The 22,635-nt window shown below is 37.0% G+C and overlaps 1 pseudogene; it reads left to right on the forward strand.

The window, feature by feature from the left end:
- The first annotated feature begins 8,778 nt into the window (after nucleotides 1-8,778).
- Nucleotides 8,779-21,909, forward strand: LOC138338434 (histone H4-like; annotated as a pseudogene).
- Nucleotides 21,910-22,635: the final 726 nt, after the last annotated feature.

Consider the following 22,635-nt stretch of genomic DNA (forward strand, 5'->3'; position numbering starts at 1 on the left):
GTTGAAGGCGGTCGGATTTTGATTCTAATTTTGGGGTGGTGGGGTTGTTCGAGTGTTCTGGGGGTGTGGTGGCATTTGTGGGGAGTTGTTTTGAGGTGGTGAGGGAGTTTGATAGGATACTAAAGCGTACTGGGGGTTTTGGGTTCTCATATCTATCCCAGATTGGTTATGCACCGGTGTTGACGGATGGTTCTGAGTAGGATCCAAGTTGGATGAGGGGAAATACATTGGAGGTCTTGCGTCGATAAATTTGTGGCCGAATCTGGGTGGAGGAATGTCCTGACTTCGCTGCATCTCGACCCTCATATCAGCTATCTGCTGCATCAGTTGCGCAATTAGCTCATTTTTTTCTGCCACGGTGGGTTGGGCCACCAGAATATCGGTGAGGCTAACTTCATCATTGTTGTTTCCCATGGCTGTATTTCCTCTGTCTGCATTTGGTCCGGGGAAGGAATCTGCAGGACCTTTTGATCTGGTGAAGTAGGGGTGATCTGCCAGCTTTTATCGACACAGATAAGTTAAAGGTACTTGAGAGGTGAAACAACTCAAAGGCAAATTTGTTAGTGTATATTCGGAGTACAAAATACATAATATATCACACAAAGAGCAGATAAACAGACAAGTCGCTTCGTTTGAGGATATTTTAACCCACGAATGAGGACGGAAATATATCTTGAACAAACTGGAATTTGTTTGTTTAACGCTATCTCAGCAAGGCTGAATCACGTTGAGCCATTGTCCTCTCGCAGCTGCTTTTCAATGCCCGTTGATCTTATCTTCATATCTTTGCAACACGGAGGAGAATGAAAATTTTTAGTGATAGGGGACGGGACGGGAAAAGCTGCCTATGTATCTCACAAGGAGAATTCAGGCCCAATGTAGTCCGGATTAGGCTGAAATATTTTCATTCATTCTTTCATTGCGATTACAAGGAAATTGGAAGACAACATTGAAATTCCTAGACGATGACGACAACATTTCAGTGATTTCTCCTTTATTATTGCGTCACTCCGTTCCTTTCAGACAATCGGAAATGGAGGCTTTTATACGATTTCCTCCATATCGTCCTTTTCGGTCAATTCGTTGTTGTGGCCATTGTCGTCTGCTCCTTGGCCACAATCGAGGTATTTTCTACCCTTCAAGTTGCCACGGGTCATCAATTCCTTATCAAGTGACGCGCTTTTGGCCAACAGTATGGTAGTCTCAACATCTATCTTTTCTTCACCTCGCCTTTCCTTCGTGCACCTCCAAACGAAGCAAGTTCAACCTGTTCCTCAAGTTTTCTGTTTCCATGTCAACCTCTTTCTTTCTTTTTATCTGCGATACCTGATCTTCATCCAATGTCGCGGCTGCAGCTTTGTAGATTGCCGTGGTCATGTCAACTTTGAGTCCTTCCTCCTTAACCTTCTGAATTTCTCGAGCGACTCTCTCGATCATTCTTCGCAATTCCTTTTTCATGAGCTCTGTCTGGACATTCATACCTTTATCTATAACGGTGATTCACCTATCCTGAGACGATAGAGCAGTATTTAGGATTTGTGGTATGGGAGATGGACTTTTGAGTGAGAAACTTGAGACTTGAGAATTTTGGTCGGACATTTGTTATAGTGGCTTCCATATATTCTTTAGAATTTCTTGCTAGGAGTGCGTTTACGATATCCTCATTCAAAGCAACATAACACATAAGAATTTAAATACACATATATATCGCGTCCTAATCATGCATGGGGACCCTTTTGTGCCAAGGGTAGGCCTAGCGCATTCGAATGATGTACGTATGAAATGAAACCAAATGAAATGATTCCCCCCAAAATATATTTAGTAATGAATAAAATGTTCGAAAAAGGGAAATAGGCATAAAGACAGACCCACGCAGGGTCCATTAGAAAGTGCAACAAAATCAGGCCCACGCAGGGGCTAAAGTAAAGTAAATACAAAAAAAGAAAAACCCGCGCAGGGGCGATGTCCGCTATGCTGCTCTGGACGGTCCCTCTCCGTTGTCGTCTTTCTGGATTTTGTGCTGTTGAAATATGTACATCAGCATCAGTAAAAAACCTTCACCTAGACGCCTTTTGTCTTCCATACTATCGAATCGCATCCTCTCAATTTTCTGCTGGATCTAGTTGTCAAACTCGTCATACCCCTGCCTCAGTCTTTCGATCTCTCGAGTTTCCCTCTCAAGAGCGTCTTGATTCTCTACTAACATGGCATAGACTTTATTGGCCTCTTCCTTTAACTCTCGCAATTAGGCCACTGCTTTGGCTTTTTTGTCTGTCATATTGTGAAAGCTACGTGGAATCTGAAAGGAGATATTTTGTATATCCTTCTTTAACCACCCTTTGTAACCTTCGTCATATCCAGCGTTGATTCTATCGGGGCGATAATGTCATTACCCATGCGCTTGGTGTTCTTCCATTCCCTGAGCATTTCCGAAGCGTTGTTCACTCTATCATCCCCAATGTCGTACACATAGGCGCCATAATATGCTTCTCTGGGCACGGTCTGTTTTCTTCTGAATTGTCGCAAGACTCGGAATGGCGCATAAGGGCGAATTCCCTGAATGCCTAGTAGAGGGAGCACGACCCATCTACGACTCTCAACGACAACTTCCTTGGATTTGAAATGGGAGAGCATCCATTGGAGGTCCTCTTCTCTAAATTCGGAGAAAATTATGGCCCATCTCCCTCTTGTTCTCCGATTGTTCATGTTTGCCCAGAATAGTAAGTCGTTTAGGTCCTTAAGAGTGTTCTTGTTGTCGAGAGTGTGCATTTCTCGAGTTCCAGCACCTTTCGCCAAATAGCTGAGAATCCACCACTGGAGGAGAATATTACACCCTTGGAAATATCAGTGTCCTTCTATGCATTTACCCAAGGCTCGATATATGTCTGATAATATGACTGGAGCTACAAAGTAGTACTTTGTCGTTCCTTGATTTTCGTATCCCCTGAACAGCGTATGGACGAGCATTATGACTCTTGTGTCGATGCTCAGACTCGGACCATGCGGAAAGACCATTTTTCCCAACAAGGCAACGGCATATGCCAATGGGTGGACCTCGTTCCACTCCCAGTAGGAAATCTTAAACTCCCGATTCTACGCGGTGTAGAAACTCGCATGTCCGAATCTGACGTAAAGATCTCTTAACATCACGTGGGAGTTCTGACACCAATAATCGAAGTCTTTTCTTAGCCCCAACCAATCCGAGATATTCTCTACGGAAGGTTTGTTGGCGATGAAAATATCCTCTTGTCTTCGGGCTCTCCTTTCTATACTCGTGCCCACTCTATCTATGCAATCCCTTATCTCTTCTAGCGTAGGGATAATTTCGGCCGTTCCGAAATGGAAAACCATCCTCTAACTGTCCCAGTACCCCGTAAGCACCTCTATTAACTCTAACCAACCATCCATATCGATCAGCTCGGTCAAAGCTCCTACGTATTTGTTGAGTGTTCGCCTATGATCCCCGTCCAATTCGTTGTGCCACATCAGAAGCTGAGGCGGCGGTGAGATGACCATATCGAATTTGGGGAAGCGGTCCATATCTGTAAAAAAAGAAACCCGTTACTTTCCCCTACCCCCAAATTGGTTTTCACACATACATTTTTGAATGTCACATAATATGATGCGTCGTGAGGTCAAAGACCTTAGACGCAATTTGGTGGTTTTCACCTAATTTTGGTTTTGGTATAGCTCTATCTTAGGCTTTCTAGAGTTGTTTTTTAAATAGACGGTTATCCTAGTCGGACATACATCGGGGTGGAGCTATCGAACAAAGCTAGATGACCGCATTCCGATTATTTGTTCGATACTCCCAAATGACTTTTTTGGTATATTTTAGAGAAGTCGTGGTAAGCCGCGTAACTTACGTTTCCTAATGCAAACTATTTACCATTTGGCGGAAGTTATGCCATGAAAATGCAATTTTCGAAAACTAAAAGTATTTAAACAATTTAAATAATTAATTACAAGTAGTCAAATAGAGTTAGTCTTTTGGCTAGAATCCTCCGTCAGCAGCGGAGTCGCCATTCTATTTTATTGAAAAAATAATTCCGAAAGGAGTTTGTTTTGTTTTAAAAATATTTTCGAAAAAAGATGACAAAGGTATGGAATATGGAAGTTTACCACTAAAAAGGCCAGAACACTCAAGTCAAAAACATAATACCTCAGGCAAGGAAGAACAACAAACTGGAAATGATCAATGGAGTGCTGAGGATGTAAAGCATGACTTAGAAAAGATTCAAGGGAGTAATGGGAAGCAAATAGATCAAGCTAGTAAAACCTACAACGAAGGAGAAGTCAACTCAGAAAATCAAACCAATCGAGCAATAGTGGAGTATCATAACAACTTTCAAAAATTATCCAATAACTACTCTAGGTATAAACCTAACTCTTAATAAGATAGAAGTAATAAATAGGGCAATGACCTTGTTCAGGCAGCTACTAGAAATCTTAATAGCCATCAGTAGGGTAAAAATTCTAACAACAATACGAAACATGGAGAAATTCAGAACCTTCTCGCGATATTGTTGTGCAATCATTTGCTGCTAGGTTGAGATATAATCAGTCGAAAAATAAAATTTCGATTTTCTTGAATGACCCTATACATAAACCTAGACAAGGATTTTCTATTGTGCTTCTTGATGAAAATGTCTGTTATGTTAAATTGGCGAAGGTTCGTAAGCACGCACTTGTGGTTAACATTACGAATACGATATGGAAAATGGAGCTGGTTAGTAAAAGCTTCACCCTCCAAACTCATCTTACGGGGAGTGTGAAGATCACACACTTTAACTCTAGGCCTGTTTATATTCATACTCTTGACAGCACACCTAAGAGTAATAATAAGCCTAGAAAACAAAAAAGAGATGCTGCAAAAAGGAGATAGAACAGGCATCAAGACAAGGACATTGAACAGGAATAGGAAAAAAGGGAAGAATCATGTAACAAATTTATAATCGATTATCATAACCATGGGTTTGATATTCTCCCCTTATAGGCTATATATATGACTCCTCCAACATCAGATCCTCCTTATAAGAGACAACAATATAAAGTTAATATTGTGCCTATTTTTGATAAATATGTTGTGGATAAATCAGAAGATGAACTTGATGGGGATAATGAATCTCTAGATGATCTTAATGAGGATGATAATACTAGTGAGGCCCTTATTAAGGCCTTTAGTCCTCATAATGATCATACCTTAGAGTATGAGATCCAATATGTTGCACAAAGTCAATGTTTGTGTCCAAAGGGTTTCCATATAGACAAATTTCACTTCAAGAAGCAAGATGTCGATATTGTCACTGCTGGAAGACCTAATGCTAGGCTCTTTTCCTCCAAATCTGCCCAATGATTAGCACAATCATTTGGAATGTGATAGCGGTCAAAACTCATGGGGTGTTGGAGAGACTCAAGATGCTCAGAAAGATTCACCATATATCTATTATCAGTATTTTGGAACATAGTGTCCATGTTCAAAGCATTAAGGTCTAATTAAACATGGATAATTCTACTAGTAATTGTAATTGTAAAATTTGGGTTTTTTAGAGCAGTGATATTGACTATAATATTCAAGATAAAGATGAACAGCAAATCACTTGCAACATGAAACACAATGAATTACAAAATAAATTAGAAGTACTTTTGTCTATGCTAAATGCAAAGATCACGTCAGAAGACCACATTGGAAAAAAATAATTCAGCAAGCTACTTTGAATGGTTACCCTTGTTGCACTATTTGTGATTTCAATGTTATAACTTTTGTGGAGGAAAAACATTGAGGGGTGCCTTATAACATGAAAAATAGTATGGATTTTATTGCTATCATTGAATCCAATGGCCTTTTGGACATTGGTTTTAGTGGTCACAAATTCATGTGGTCCAACAAGATGTGTATTAATCACACAATTTTGAAGAGACTTGATGGAACTATGGTAAATGATTCTTGGTAGGAAATATGTCTCAAACCACTATAACTCGCTTTTCATCTACTGGGTCTGATCATTGTCAAATCCTCCTGGATAGAATTTCCATTGCAATTGATCACATCATGTATTCCATATTTCTCAACTGTTTGATAAATAACCCTCAATTCATGAAAACATTTAAACACATGCTTGGAGAAGGAAGTGGAAGGTACATGTATGTGGAGGTTTCATGAAAAAATTAAAAGGCTATCAAACAGTCTCAGTGTTTGGTAAATGAAAAAATTTGGTGACATTTTCCAAAAGGTTAGGATGTATGAGGAACAAGTGCATGAAGCTGAAAAAGCTACATCACTAACTAGAGTGAATCGAATAGATGTACCCTTCATGAAATTAATGCAAATTACATCAAGTTTCTCAAGTTGGAAGACACTATTTTGGGACAAAACATCAAGCACCAATTGTTTAAAGAAGGTGATACTAGCTCTAAATACTTTCATTCTGTTATAAGGGGAAGAAGAAGAATGTTATTTATTCATAAAGTTGTCAATGAAAATGGAGACTGGATACAAGGTGATGACATCAATGCTCATGCAACTTGTAAACACTTCAAATAAATTATTAATGGTGAAGAAAAGCTTATATAAATGAACTTAAAGAAGTGGTCTTTTCTATAGATCCTAATTCTGCAGCTGGTCCAGATGGTATGAATGGGTATTACTTTCTAGAATGTATGCATATTATCGAAATTGATTTAATGGAGGTTGTTCAGGCTTTCTCCAGTGGACAGATTATTCTTAACTACTTCTCCAATTCGTGTAGAGTGCTACTCCCTAAAGTGAAAAATCCAAACAAGCTTACTGAGTTTAGGCCTATAAGTTTGAGAAACTTCACTAGCAAAATCATATCTAAGCTAGTGAGTAACAGATTTAGTCCTATCCTCCATGCCTTAATTTAACCTAACCAATCTAGATTTGATAAAGGAAGAAGTATTTCTGAGAACATGCTAGCCCAGGAAATATTCATCAAATCAAAAAACACAATATTGATAGCAATGTCATCATTAAACTAGACTTGGCAAAAGATTATGACAGAATTTCACTGGCATATATTTGTCTGGTTCTAAGGACAAAGCGATTTACTGAGGAGTTTATTGATATGGTGTGGTGAATCATGGCTAACAACTGGTAATCAATGATTGTCAATGGTAAGAGGTATAGTTTTTTTCATTCCACGAGAGGTATTAAGCAAGGTGACCCTCTTTCCCCTGCCCTATTTATTTTAGCTTCTGATGTACTCTCATTATCTCTAAACAGGCTTCACAACCATCTGAGTTATCATGGTTTCTTCATGGAAATGAGTATGAAGATAATTTTTGGAAACTCATCAATGAAGACAAAATCCACTCTATGCTACACTCTAATGCTTTGAATAGCACAAGAGATAGAATTAAGAGACTGACACGTTTCAAATAAAAAAAGGGTCCTTTTAATTACCTAGGCTGCCCTTCATTGGTTGGAACGCATAGGAATATATATTTCTCTAATCTTATTAACAAGGTTTTTTGGAGGAATACAGGTTGGCAAACCAAACAATTAAGCTATGGAGGCAAGGCAATTCATACAAAATATTTTCCCGATGCTCTCCCTATCCACCTTCAATTTGAAATTACACCTCAAGCCACAGTACTCAGGCAAATCCAAGGGCTTATAGATGACTTTTTGTAGGGATGGGAGAGTCATAGAAAGAGGTATTCACTGGGCTTAATGGCAAAATCTATGATATTCCTATGTTAAATGGGGATAGGAATGAGAAACTTACAATATATTTGCAAATGCATCAAATTAAAGCAGTGGTGGATCTTCAGACCAAAACAAACTTTGTGGGGAGATTTTTGGAGAGTAAAATATTGTTAGAGATCAAACACTGTAAGCAAAAAATGGGATACTAGAGCGTTGACTTAGAAACATATGTTAATGAATAGACATCATGTTGAGCAGCACATGCATTGGAAACTTCATGCTGGGAATTGTTCCTTTTATTGGGACAATTTGCTTGGCATTGGGCCACTAGCTTATCACACCACCAATAGCAACAGATTTAAGAACTCAACAGTGGATGAATTGTGGAAGATGGGAACAAGAGTTTGAGTAAACTAATAGACCAAGCCCCGTCCAGTCAATTCTCCAATATTTTGGCTGTAGAGATTCTGCACAGCATCATCTGCCTGACAAAGCTGTTAGGAATCTCAACAACCATGGTTGCTTTAGTTGTTCTTTAACATGGGAGGAAATCATGAACAAAAGAGCTAAGAATCACTTCAATTCAATGATATGGCATAAAAACATTCCCTTTAAATCTTTTTTTCTTTTATGGAGAACACTAATTGGTAAACTCCCTACTAATGAAAGATTGACTAACATTGTCATTGATCTATCACATTGTTTTTGTGGTCTTAAAAGAACATGTATGGACATCATAGAACAAACATTCAATTCAGGACAATTTGCATCCAAGGTTTGGAATTATTTTGCATGCAGTGCAGGTCTATAGCTGGACAACTCTTGACTCCAGCAGCTGCTACAAGCAATGGTTGTTAGTCAAGTCCAAAAATACAGCCCACAAACTCCTGCTACAGCTTGCTCAAATTTTCATATGCGGGAACTTGTGGAAGAACAGGTGTGCCTGCATGTATGGAGGTAAAACAACCAACATCAGCAAGGTGAAGTATGCAGTCTACAAAGACATCTTTAAAATGCTAAACAGTGCATTTCCACATCTCCAATGTCCTGCAAAGTGGACATATTTACTCCAAAATTGTGAAAGGTGCATTCACGAAACCACAGTGAACATGGTAACATGTATTAAACCACAAGATGAATGGATTATGATAAATACTAATGGAAGTGCATTCACAAACCAAGGCAAACTTGGGGCTGGAGGTATTCTGAGGGACAAAGAACGTAAGATGGTAATGTTCTTCATAACACCCCTTGGAGAGGGAACAAACAACAAATCTGAAAATTAAGCTGCCATATTTTGTTTGACTAGGACATTTGAGCTTGGCTATAGGAATCTTCTTCTGGAACTTGATTCTCAATTAGTGGTTCATTGGATCTTACCAAAAGTAGCCCCACAATGGAGTATCATCACTCAACTTGGAAGTTTGCAACATCTTATCACACAAGCCGATAATTTGAAATGCATTCATGTATTTAGAGAAGAAAGTTGTGTAGCATATGCATTATCAAAACATAGTCACAACACTGCCACTCCTCAGGTATACTTCAACAGCCATCAACTACCTAAAGAAGAAAGGGCCTATTATCAACTTGACTTATTGGAGATTCCTAATTTTAGAACGAAGAAGACAGAGAAGATTTTTGAGCCTCCTTGAGATTAGTTCATCTTTTCAACTTAGCTATAGTTTAAAATTATAGCTACTTTGAATAGGTTAGTATTAGTCTTCCTTCCTTTGGATTATATAAAGGGAGAGTCTGTCTTATTTATGCTTCGTAGTTACTATGTAATGATAGGAGTCCTCTCCTTAGGTTCTTACATTTTTGTTTCATCTTCTATTGGAAGGGGAGGAGTTGACTCTAAACCATCGTAGGATTGGAGGTTAGGTTTATTCCCCCCTCCTTGTATTTTCCTTTTGTTATTAATGATAATGCCTGGGGGTGTTGCTCAGTCCTTACCCCTCCAAGGGTAATTCAACAAACAACAATCTTAAAATTCCAAAAACCTAACAGTAAATACAAAATTATAGATTTTAAACCTCAAATGCTAAACCGTGAAACAGAAAACATTAAAAAAAACCTACATCCTAGACCTAATCCTACACCTAACCATAACTCTAAATCCTAAACTCTAAAGCCTAAGTCTAAAAAAACTAAATACAACATATTAAACCCAAATATTAAACACCAAACCACAGATTTTAAACCTCAAATCCTAAACAAGAAACCCTAAAACGTAAAAAAACCTAAACCCTAACCCTAACCCTAACTTAAACTTAAACCCTAACCCTAATCTTAACACTTACCCTAACCCTAAACCAAATCCCAACATGCCAAAACTAAAACATAAAACACTAAACCATAGATTTTAAATGAAAAATCCTAAACCATAAAACCTAAAATCGAAAAAACCCTAACCCTACCCTTAACCCTATAATTAAACCCTAAACCTTAAACCCTAAACAAAATCATAACATTAAGAACTAAACCGTGATATTAAACCTCAAATTCTTACCTCAAACACTAAAACCTAAAAAAAACTAAACCCTTACATTAACCTAACAGTAACCCTAACATTAACCCTAAACCCCAAGCACAAAATACAAAAACTCAAATATTAAAACCAAACCAATTGATATTAAACCTTAAGTTAAAAATCCTAAACCTACAATCGTAAAAAAAAACCAAATCATAACCCTAACCCTAACCCTAACCTTAACCTTAACCCTGACCTTAAAGCATAAACTAAAACCCTAAGCCCAAAATACAAAAATCGACACATTAAATACTAAACCATAGATTTTAAACGTTAAATTCTAAACCCTAAACTATAAAACCTAAAAAACCTACATTCTATCCCCAATACTATCCCTAACCCTAAACTTATGACATAAATTCTAAACCCTCAGTCCCAAAAAATGGAAAAAGAAAACCCTAAGTATAAATACAAAAACCAAAACGCTAAACACAAAACCATAGATTTTAACCCACAAACCCTAAAACCTAAAAAAAACCTAAACCATAACCCTAAACCAACTCTAACCCTAAACCATTAACCCGAAAAACTAAATCGAAACACAAAATCCCAAAATACCAAAACCATTAAATTAAACACTAAACAATATATATTAAAACTCAAATCCCTGAACCACAGCCCTCAAATCTAAAAAACAACCTAATCCCTAACCTTAACACTACCATAAACCTTAAACCCCAAGCCCAAAATACCACAACCAAAACATTAAAAACTAAACAATTGATATTAAACCTCAAATCCTAAACCCTAAAACCAATAACCTCAAAAAACAAAAAACCAAAGTCCTAACCCTAATCCAAACCATTACCCTAAACCATAAACCCGAAGCACTATGCCCAATATACAAAAACCCAAACATGAAATATCAAACCATAGATTTTTAGCATCAAATCCTAAATCATGAACCGTAAAACCTAAAAAAAAACCTAAACCCTAACCCTAATAAAAACCCTAACCCTAACCTAAAACCTTAAACCCAAAACCATAAGTAAATAAAAGCGTCCAACAAAATAAACCTAAACCCTTACCATAGATTTTACAACTCAAACAATAAACAATAAACCTCAAAAACCTAAGAAAAAAACTAAACACAAACCCTAACCCTAACCAAACCTAACCAAATCATTTGCATGAAACCCCAAGCCCGAAATACCAAAACCCAAACATGAAACACTAAGCCATTGATTTTAAACCAAAAATCCTATAACCCGAAACCTAGAACTTAAAAAAACCCTAAACCCTAACCCTAACCCTAAACAAAAATCCCAAAATAGAAAAAACATATCATTTAAAAAAAGCATAAATATTTAAACATAAATCCTTAACCCCCAAACCCAAAACCTAACATTAACCATAACCATAAACTTAATCCTAACATCAACCTTAACCCCAAAGCACAAAATACCAAAATCCAAACATTATACATTAATCATTGATATTAAACCTGAAATTCGAATCCCTAAATCAAAAAACCTAAAAAAAACAAAAACTATAACACTAACCTTAACCCTAAACCTAACCCAAAACCATAAACCATAAAAACTAATCCCACAATACCAAAACCCAAATATTAAATATTAAACTGTAGATTTTAAACATCAAATGCTTTACCCTTAATAATAAAACTGAAAAAAAAATCTACACCTTAACAGTAATCTTAACCCTAACCCTAACCCTAAACAATATACCTTAAACAAAAATCTATGTTCAAAATACGAAAACTATAACATTAAATACTAAACCATAGATTTTAAACCTCATATACTAAACCACAAACCCTAATACCTAAAAAAAACCCAAACATTAACTTTAACCCAACCCTAAACCATTTACTCTAAAATTGAAAGCCACAAATATAAAATCCTAAACCCCAAAACTAAAAAGCTAAACTCACCCAATTTCAAAACCCTAGAAACATTATCTTATTCAAATTTCTTTTTGAAAATGTTTTATTGTTGAAAAGGATGCAAGGGATTGGGAAAGGGAGGAGCCAAAAGGAACAAAAAGGTTCGAAGCGACAACATTTAGGGTATTACTAAGCCAGCTGTTCGAAGGCTTGCTTGTAGTGGTGGTGTGAAGCGTATCTCTGGTCTAATATATTAGGAGAACCATGGAGTGTTGAATATATATTTGGATAAAGTGATGCATGATTTTGTAACCTACAATGAGCATACTACGAGGAAGATTGTTACTACAATGGATATTGTTTATGCCCTCAAGAGACAGGGAAGGACTCTTTACGAGTTTGGTGGTTAGATTAGTTGTTAGGTGAATAAGATATAGAACTAGTGTAAATTTCTACAATTTCTGTGTTTTGGTATCTCTGTAGCTGTTTGTAAGCTCTAGATATTGTAATTTCTCATTACATACTCACTGAACAAAGCTCTGTTTCTACAAAAAAAAGAAAAAAAACTAATCCCTAACCATAACCTTAACCCTAACACGAACCTAACTCTAGTCCTCTCCTTAACCCTAACCCTAAACCTAAACCGTAAACCCTAAACCTAAAACCCAAAATACTAAAACAACTAACATTAAATACTAAACCACATATATTATAACTAAAATCCTTAACCCGTAGCCCTAAAACCTAAAAAACAACATAAACATCAATCTGAACCCTAACATTAATTGTAACCCTAACCCTAATCATAACGCTCGCCAAAACCCTAAACCCTAAACCGTAAACCATAATTATAAAAAAACCCCTTAGTTTAAAATATAATACCCAAACATTAAACATTAAACCATACATAACTAAAAAAACCTAACCCTAACTATAACCTAAGGCAAAAATACAAAAACCCAAACATTAAATACTCAACCATAGATTTTAAACCTCAAATGCTATACCCTAAATTAAAAAAAACTAAAAAAAGACATACACTCTAACACTAATCCAAACCCTATCGATAGTCCTAAACCATATACCCTATACCCTATACCCTAAGTCCAACAAAAATGTGAGGACCCAAATATGAAAACCCTAAATTTAAAACCTAAACAATATATTTTGAACCTCAAATCCTAAACCACAAATACTAAAATCGAAAAAACAAAACCCTAAACCTAAGACTAGTAACCCTAACCCTAAAACATTAAATCTAAACACCAAGGCCAAAATAGCAAAAACCAAACACTAAACGCTAAACCATAGATTTTAAACAAAAAATCCTAAAACCTAAAACCTTAAACCTAAAAAAATCCTAAATCCTAACCCTTACCCTATCGTTCACACGAACCCTAGCCCCAAATTAATCCTTAAGTCTAACCCTACACCAAAAAACCTACAAAAAAAAAAGCAAAGTCCTAACCCTAATCCAAGCCATTTCCCTAAACAATAAATCCTAAGCACTATGCCAAAAATATAAAAACCCAAACATGAAATACTAAACCATAGTTTTTTAGCCTCAAATCCTAAATCCTGAACGATAAAACCTAAAAAAAACCTACACGCTAACCCTCATAAAAACCCTAACCCTAACCCAAAACCTAAACCCTAAACCATAAGTTCAAAAAAATGTCCAACAAAATAAACCTTAACCCTAACCATAAATTTTACAACTCTAACACTAAACAACAAACGTTAAAACATAAAAAAAGCAAAACACAAAGCTTAAACCTATCGAAATTTAACCCTTACCCTATCTCTAACCCTAACCCTTAATCATTTGCATGAAACCCAAAGCCCGAACTACCAAAACCCAAACATGAAACACTAAGCCATATATTTTAAACAAAAAATCCTAAACCCCAAATCCTAGAACCTAAAAAAACCCTAAACCGTAACCCTAACCTTAAACAAAAAGCCCAAAATAGAAAACCCCTAGCATTAAAAAATAAATCATAAATATTGAAACTTAAATCCTTAACCCCAAACCTTAAGTCCCAAAATACATCTTAAACCCAATCCTAAACCTAAGATTAACCATAACCCTAAAGTTAATCCTACCATCAACCTTAAACCCAAAGAACAAAATACCAAAATCCAAACATTAAACATTAATCATTGATATTAAACCTCAAATCCTAATCCCTAAACCAAAAAAACTTAAAAAAACAAAACCCTAACCATAACCTTAACCCTAAACCTAACCCAAAAGCATAAACCATAAAGACTAATCCTACAATACCAAAACCCAATTACTAAATATTAAACTGTAGATTTTAAACCTCAAATGCTAAACTGTAACGACCTGTTAGTCGTTTTGAGCAGAAGAGTTTATTATCTGGTAATAATTGTCTGGGAGAAGATGTAGGTCTCCCATTGGATGGGTTGATGCATTTGAGGTTAGACCTTGGGGTACTGACCTTCTGAGGGAATCGTTAGATAAACTGAAATGCATCAAAGAAAAGCTTTTAGCGGCTCAAAGTAGGCAGAAAGAGTATACAGATTGAAAGGTTAGAGACTTGGAGTTTATGGAGGGTGAACAAGTTTTGCTGAAGGTTTCACACATCAAAAGGGGGGATGCGGTTCGGTAAGCGAGGTAAGCTTAGTCCGAGGTACATTGGTCCATTTGAAGTTCTGAAGCGTGTGGGGGAGGTAGCTTATGAATTAGACTTACCCCCAGGACAGACAGGAGTGCACCCGGTATTTCATGTGTCTATGTTGAAAAGATAGCATGGGGATGGAAACTACATCATTCGTTGGGATTCAGCTATTCTTGATGAGAATTTGTCTTATGAGAAGGAGCCTGTTGCTATCTTAGATAGGGAAGTCCGCAAGTTGAGGTCAAGGGAGATTGCATCTGTCAAAGTTCAATGGAAGAATCGACTAGTTGAAGAGTCCACTTGGGAGAAGGAGGCTGATATGCAAGAAAAATACCCACACCTGTTTACAGATTGAGGTACTCCTTTTCGCCCTTGTTTTTCTTCTTGTGATCGCTCGAGGACGAACGATGGGTAAATTGGTATCTATAGTAACGACCTGTTAGTCATTTTAAGCAGAAGAGTTTATTTCTTGTAATAATTGTCTGGGTCGACGGATCCCACGACGGACCGTCATGGGCACGACGGACCGTCGAGGGTGTGTCGTTCCAAAACACTTAGAATCAAAAAAATTTGGATACTGAGAACAACTCTCTGAACTTCGTGATGACATGGAAGGACGGAACATCATGGCCACGACAGACCGTCACAGACCTTTTAGAGAAATTGAGTCTCTTAACTTTGTGACGACTCAGCAGGACGGACCATCGCAGGCACGACGGCCTGTCACAGACTGCATAACCCTGACTCGGTCGGATTTCATTTAAAAGTTTTAAGGGGCGTTTTGGACTATTCCTTCTTATAATTATAAGATTAGTGGATTAATGTTAATAATTCAATTACTTGGGGGTTAAAGGAGATAACCTTTAATTAATTAGTGGGTTACCTTTACTTAATTATATGGTAATTAGGGTAAAAGAAAAAGAGTTTGAATAAGGAAAAGATAGAAAGGACAGAGAGAAGAGGGGAGAACGAAACGAGAGAGAGAAAGAGAAGAAGGAAGAGGAAAGCATGGCATTGACAAAGTAGATTGCTTGATCACAATTCTTCGATGGAGGTAGGCTATGGTTTTTATGCTATTCCTAGTAAACTCTTAATAGCGAATGATATGTATTGGGTAATATTGTAAAGTCTTATATATGCTTAATTGTATGCTTGCATGATATGATTATGTATTGTGATGAATTAGCATGATGAGGCTGTTGAATCTTAAACCTTAAAAACTCTTTGTTAATGATGATGCCTTGGTATAAAAGAAGGCTTGATGAACTAAAAGAATGAGGTTAGTGGATCGGGTGTCACGAATCGACACATAGTATTAGGGAATCGGGTGTCACGAACTGACACATAGTATTAGGGGATCGGGTGTCACGAACCGACACATATTATTAGTTGATCGATTGTGACGAACGACACATAGTATTAAGGGATCGGTGTCACGAACCAACACATAGTATTAGGGGATCGGGTGTCATGAACCGACACATAGTATTAGGGGATCAGGTGTAACGAACCGACACATAGTATTAGGGGATCGGGTGTCACGAACCGACACAAAGTATTAGGGGATCGGGTGTCACGAACTGACACGTAGTATTAGGGGATCGGAGTGTCATGCTCCGACACAAGAAGAATAAAGAGAATGAATCTTGAATTATCTTAATATACTCTAACTTAAAGAACCTTTTTTTCCAAATGAGTATGGTGTGGAGGCCTGAATTCTCATAGGTGTACTTGGTGTTGTTGCCAATGGTTATGGTACTTGTTGTTGTAACCTGTTAAGTGTTATGGTTGATTTATGTTATTATCTGATATAAATTGCGTTCTATTTTGAGTTGGCCGATGATATCTACTCAGTACTTGTGCTTGTACTGACCCCTACTTGTATGTTTTCTCTTGTTTATTTGTGGAGTACAGCAAACGTACCGTTGTCTTCAACTAAACCGCAACTCTAGCCAATCTTCACAACGTCAGATTTCAGGGTGAGCTATTGTTCCTAGCTCGGACTGGATTCTCTCTCATTCATGTCTTGATGTCCTTGAAGTTTGGACATGGACTATCTCTTGTATTTGTTTTAGCTTCCTAGACATTCTTAGATTTAGTAATTTGAGGATAGATTGTTCTTGTGATGATGACTTCCAGATTTTGGGGAATGATAAGTATTGAATTTTAGAAGTTATTAATTGATTTCGTTATTGAGTTTTAAGTCTTCCGCATTATTTTCTGTTTATTATGTTTTAAATGTTGGGGTTTAGATGGGTTAGTTTCGCTCACATAGTAGGATAAGTGTGGGTTCCACTCACGGCTCGTTTTGGGTCATGAAAAATTTGGTATCAGAGCATTAGGTTCGTTGGTGTCATCATACAAGAACGAGTCTAGTAGAGTCTTGAGAAATAGTAGAGGGACACCTTTACTTTTCTTTGAGAGGCTATAAGACTTTAGGAAAATTCCATTCTTTCCTTCTTTCGTGCTATTACTTGGATCCAATCGGTATCTCGGTGATACAAATTGGTATCTGTCCATCTTCACTCTACTTCGCATATGGTTAGAACTAGAGCAACGAATGCGCCAACAGCAACACCGGCAAGACAAGATGCGTCTGAACTACCCAATGAGGCTGTAGCCCGAAGAGGGGCAGTGGCAAGAGGCCGTGGTAGATGTCGCAGGAGGACGTCCTCTAGAAAAAGAGGACAAACACCTGGCCCATCTAGTACTAGGGCGGTGTCTCCTCCACCGACTGAGGAAGTAGTAAGAGTGGGGGAGGAAGGGGAGAATGAGCAAATGCAGAATGAGGAATTACCACCGCAACCTACCCCTGAGATGATTAATCAGGTTCTTGCTTATCTCAGTGGGTTATCTGATCAGGGCGAGACACCTCCAGTGTTTTCTTCACTAATGCCTTAGGTTCCGGGAGTAAAACATGCAGCTGTTGTGGCTCCTCGCATGGATGCCTCGTTGGAAATAGGCACGTTTCCTCGGTGGACTACAGGGCCTATAATGACAAGTGATCAGCATGAACTTTTCAGTATGTTCTTGAAATTAAAACCTCCAGTCTTCAAGGGTACTGCATCTGAGGATGCCTATGATTTTCTGGTTGATTGTGATGAGCTGCTACACAAGATGGGCATAGTAGAACGATTTGGCGTCGAGTTTGTGACCTATCAATTTTAGGGGAACGCAAAAATGTGGTGGCGATCGTTTTTTGAGTGTCAACCAGCACAAGCACCACCTATGACTTGGGCATCATTCTCTAGTTTGTTCATATAGATGTATATACCTCGGACTTTGAGGGATAGGAGGAGAGATGAGTTCCTGAGACTAGAGAAAGGCAGGATGTCAGTTATTGCGTATGAGGCTAAGTTTCGTGCATTATCTAGGTATGCCACCCATCTTTGCTTTAGTCCACAAAAGCGGATTCGCCATTTCGTGAAAGGTTTGAGGTTAGATTTACGAATTTCAGCCTTATAGGTAGCTGCTGCAGCAAAATCCTTTCAGAAGGTGGTAGATTTCGTTATATAAGTTGAAGGAGTAAAGCGAGACGACTTCACCATGGCATCGACATCTAAGAGGTTTCGTAAAGGAGGTGAGTTTAATGGTTCTTACTCTAGAGGTCAGAGTTCAGGAGGTTATCCAGCCCGCCCTATTCAGTCTTCACTACAAACTGTAGCTGGATGCCTCATCGACCCACGAACAGACCATCCTGCTGTTTTGTTGTTTGGTTCAGATGCTATCAAAATGGGTGCTTAATATCCCTAGAGTAAGTGTCAACCTACGCCTAAAATGACGGGGCGTCGACTAACCTACTCGACATCGATTGCCCCTTGTTGGTTGGGCTGGTTTTGACAGCTTTAAGCTAGAAGTTGGGTCCTCCTCAAGGACATTTAGTTCGTCTTTGGGGAACTTTTAACAGACTTTTCCAATCGAAATGCACAAGTACACATATAAAGGACCTCTCACATCAATTTAACCAGAACAGACACCTAAAACTTTACCAAAAACCTAATGAACACATGCGCGTTTCAAGGAAAACCTTTCGAACATTATGAACGTTGTTTGATGTTTGACCTCCAAACATTACCGAACATTAGATACTGCCAATATGTGACACCCCAACCCTAGGTAAGATGGACATGTATCCTATGAATACATGTTTTTCAACTAACTGATGATGAGAAAGTAAACTATTATGCAGATGACTCATGAAAATCATCATACACAACACATGTTTAATAGGTGAACAAATACATGTGAAAAGTGAAACTATGAATTCATATGATAGCTTTACAATGTCTACAAAGCCTCTATGGAATTGATGCTTTGAAAATATGCATAGTAAAGACTCTACAAAGCCCCGAATAAACATGTAGTTCACCAACAACAACGGAGTATCATGTGCTTCTATTGGGGAGATCTACATTTGAATACTTGTACGTGCACAATGAAATGCAGTGCTCCAATAAGGGACGTCAATACGAAAGGATGTACTGAATATGTAAGGCATAATAAATGATATGTGACATGGCATCTCATGTGAAACGAAAAACCAATAGATAAGGATTAGAGACTTCCTTTGCTTATACTTATTGAATTGTGTATGTTACATGCTTTTGTTTACTTTTATGTGAGTTATAACTTTTGTAAGCCATATGATATATTCCATAAATTTGGATCGGCCCATGCTAGGCTTTTGCCCCTGAGCTTCCACCCTTACAAACCAATAGGGATCGGCCCATTCTAGGCATTCACCCATGATCTGCCACACTTCTATACCTATCGCGATCGACCCATTCTACGCTTTGCCCCTTGGCCACCACCCATAATTACACAAATTTCTTCACTTTGTTTTTTTTAATCTTTGAGATTGTTGATTTGATGTTCATAACTCTTTTGAGAATATGTACATTGGATAGTAATAACTCTTTTGAGATTGTTTTTTATTGATAATACCTCATTTGGGATTGATGTATTGGCGGTAATAATCATTTTTGAAATTCGGAACTATGAATCCGTACTAGAAGACATACGAATATGGACTAACGATAATTATAATGACGTGGGAAGCAAATGTGACACCAACATAATACTTCTTCTATGACTCTGTACACATTTTTGACATCTCTAATTGAAACACATATAAAGTGAAGACATATAACGTTCAGCCAAGAGATTTGAACTGTATTTGATATCAACATACTCACATAATAATATCAAAGACAAAGTATACATGAATGTGGAACCAAGGAAGAATGTGTACAATTCAACCTAAGGACGGAAACATATTCCAAGCATGTACATACATATAACTGTACAATAGAGCAAGTAGTCATCTTGTGAGGCAACATAATAGTCTAACACAATGGGAGTAATAACAAATAAAGGGAACAGTTGATCATGTGAAAATATGAAATTATATGATGGAATAGACCATTAAAGCAAGTTTGCAAGATATGGGTAGATCGTCTCTCCATCCTATAAACATATGTACCATGTTTAATCTAGAACCTCTTTGACTTATATAAGGGAAATACATGCCACGGATACTTTGAAAGCGAAACAAGTTTAAACCTTGCATGCTATCACTTGGTAGAGCAAAAATACACATTTATTAACAAACTCATAGTAGAGTGCTTACTTTAATTCTCTAGGGAGTACAGACTTAATTTATAGATCAGTCACTATCAAGAGCACATAGAAAGCTTAAAAGTGTTGTATTCATGCTAAAGAAATAGGAAATCAAATAGTGTTACATACCCTGCTGCACAAGAATGGATATCACAATGAGTTAACCAGTTTCCTTTCTGATTATTTATCTTGCTAGACAGAAACCTCAATTACAAGGATTTGGATTCTTTAAGGTGTAGGTTGTCCTTTATAACTTATCTTGATGATAAATCAGATTATTCACTTAAATTCCTTAATATGGGAGATGTTTTACTAGCTTGTTCTTTTATAACACCTGTTTACTTCATATTCTAGAGGTAAAGCTGTAGAACAGAATATTTATGTTCAATGGCTTTCCCTTGGGAGTAATTTCGTGACAATAAGTAATATGAAGAAGATATGATAAGCTTGATGCTTTAGAGGCAATTTCGGACATTTTCCCTTTAATAAATTGGGAAATAATATGGTCCTTTACTTTTAGGCAATAAGGTGCATCATTTTCTTAGTTTCTGCAACATGTTTTTAAGTAGTTGCATCAGCTACTTTTCGCTGAAATTCAGTCCACTTATTCTAAGTAGGTGCATAACCTACTGTTGCTCCCTTATAATTAAGCCCAATAATACTAAGTAGGTGCATCACCTACTTGCTCCTTTTAACTTAAAATTCAGTCCACCAACTCTAAGTAGGTGCATCACCTACTTGCTCCTTTTAACTTAAAATGCAGTCCACTATTTCTAAGTAGGTGCATCACCTAATTGCCTTTTTTTTACTTAAAATGCAGTCCACTAATTCTATGTTTATGCATCACCTATTTGTCACCTACTAGCATAGTCTAGTCCCACAAGCACCTCAATTACTTTACACCATTTCCCCATCTTAAATTCTTTACAAGACTGTAGCACTAAATACACACTTGACCACCTTGACTTTTATATCAAATACCACCTCTTACTATTCGGAGATTGATTTTTTTTTTAAAGTTCAATTATTCGTATATGTGTTGGAAGGCATGGGGTATTACAATTTCAAACATATTTTATTGTCACCAGTCGCATACTAAACTGAGTCCATAACTATACCACAATGAATTTTTTAAGCAACATATACAAAAAAAACTAGTTCACGTAGAATATAGGGCGTTACATAATAAACATCATTATAAAACATTTTAACACTTTAGAACCTCATGACACAATTGTTAGGATTTAGTTTCACCTATGTCATTTAAGAGGTGTTACATTCTCCCTCACTTGGACAAATTCATCCTCAAATGACACTTGCTTATTTTAGGCAGAATTGAAGAGGTAAGAAACTTAAGACGAGCAGCACATAATCATACCATATAATAAAAAATTCATATATAGGAGGAACACCAATTTCACATAACCAATAGACTCAAAAAACAATAAGAAGATACAAATTAATCTATGACTCATTATGCAATAAGACTCACATTTTTCATTTCAAATAGAAGGAACTCCTTTCCAACACATTACTTTTCTCATATGCATCAATTCTATACACGTTATAACCATTTTCAATAAAAGAACGATTTAGAGATTTTTGCAAAAACTTCACAGTGAACTACCAAGTTTATAGGCAAACATGGTCAAATTTGTCAAAAATTCAACTCTTATGTAATTTATGATGAAAGCATGACAATATGAGACACAGAACCATATCAATTTATTTTACAACATAATTATAAATTCATAAGGTTCACAATGCAAGAAATCAATGAAATGATGTTTCAACAAGAATCCTAAAAAAATGTAACATGCAACATGCTAATATGACTTTCTATCTCTAAAACTTGAATAGAAGTGAAAAGAAAAGACAAACAACCCTCAGTCTACCATTCATACGACAAGGATACCATTACGATTTTCAACTTCAAGGATATCATAACTTTGCATCTAGGTTGAAGGTTCCACATAAAGGACCTTCCTTACTATGTTCAAGGTCACATGTCAATCACACATACAACACTAAGGATCTGTAGCATACTAAGTCAAGAATCCATATTCACATTTTACATGTATCGAGTAGGGTACACAAGTCTACCAACACAACGTACACACACATACTTTACTATATCACATATAGTATATCATTCAAGAAGATCCTAGGAACAACCAATGTCAACTATAGGTCTTCCTATTCACAACTATGGTATCATAAATCTAAGTTATCACAAGTATCATATAATCCATCAAGAATCATCCAACTTCAGCATCAAGTAATATACATAATGACATCACTCTAGCCTACTAGAGACACATAT

Source organism: Solanum lycopersicum, chromosome 9, assembly GCF_036512215.1.
Source record: "Solanum lycopersicum chromosome 9, SLM_r2.1".
Classification (NCBI taxonomy): Eukaryota; Viridiplantae; Streptophyta; class Magnoliopsida; order Solanales; family Solanaceae; genus Solanum; species Solanum lycopersicum.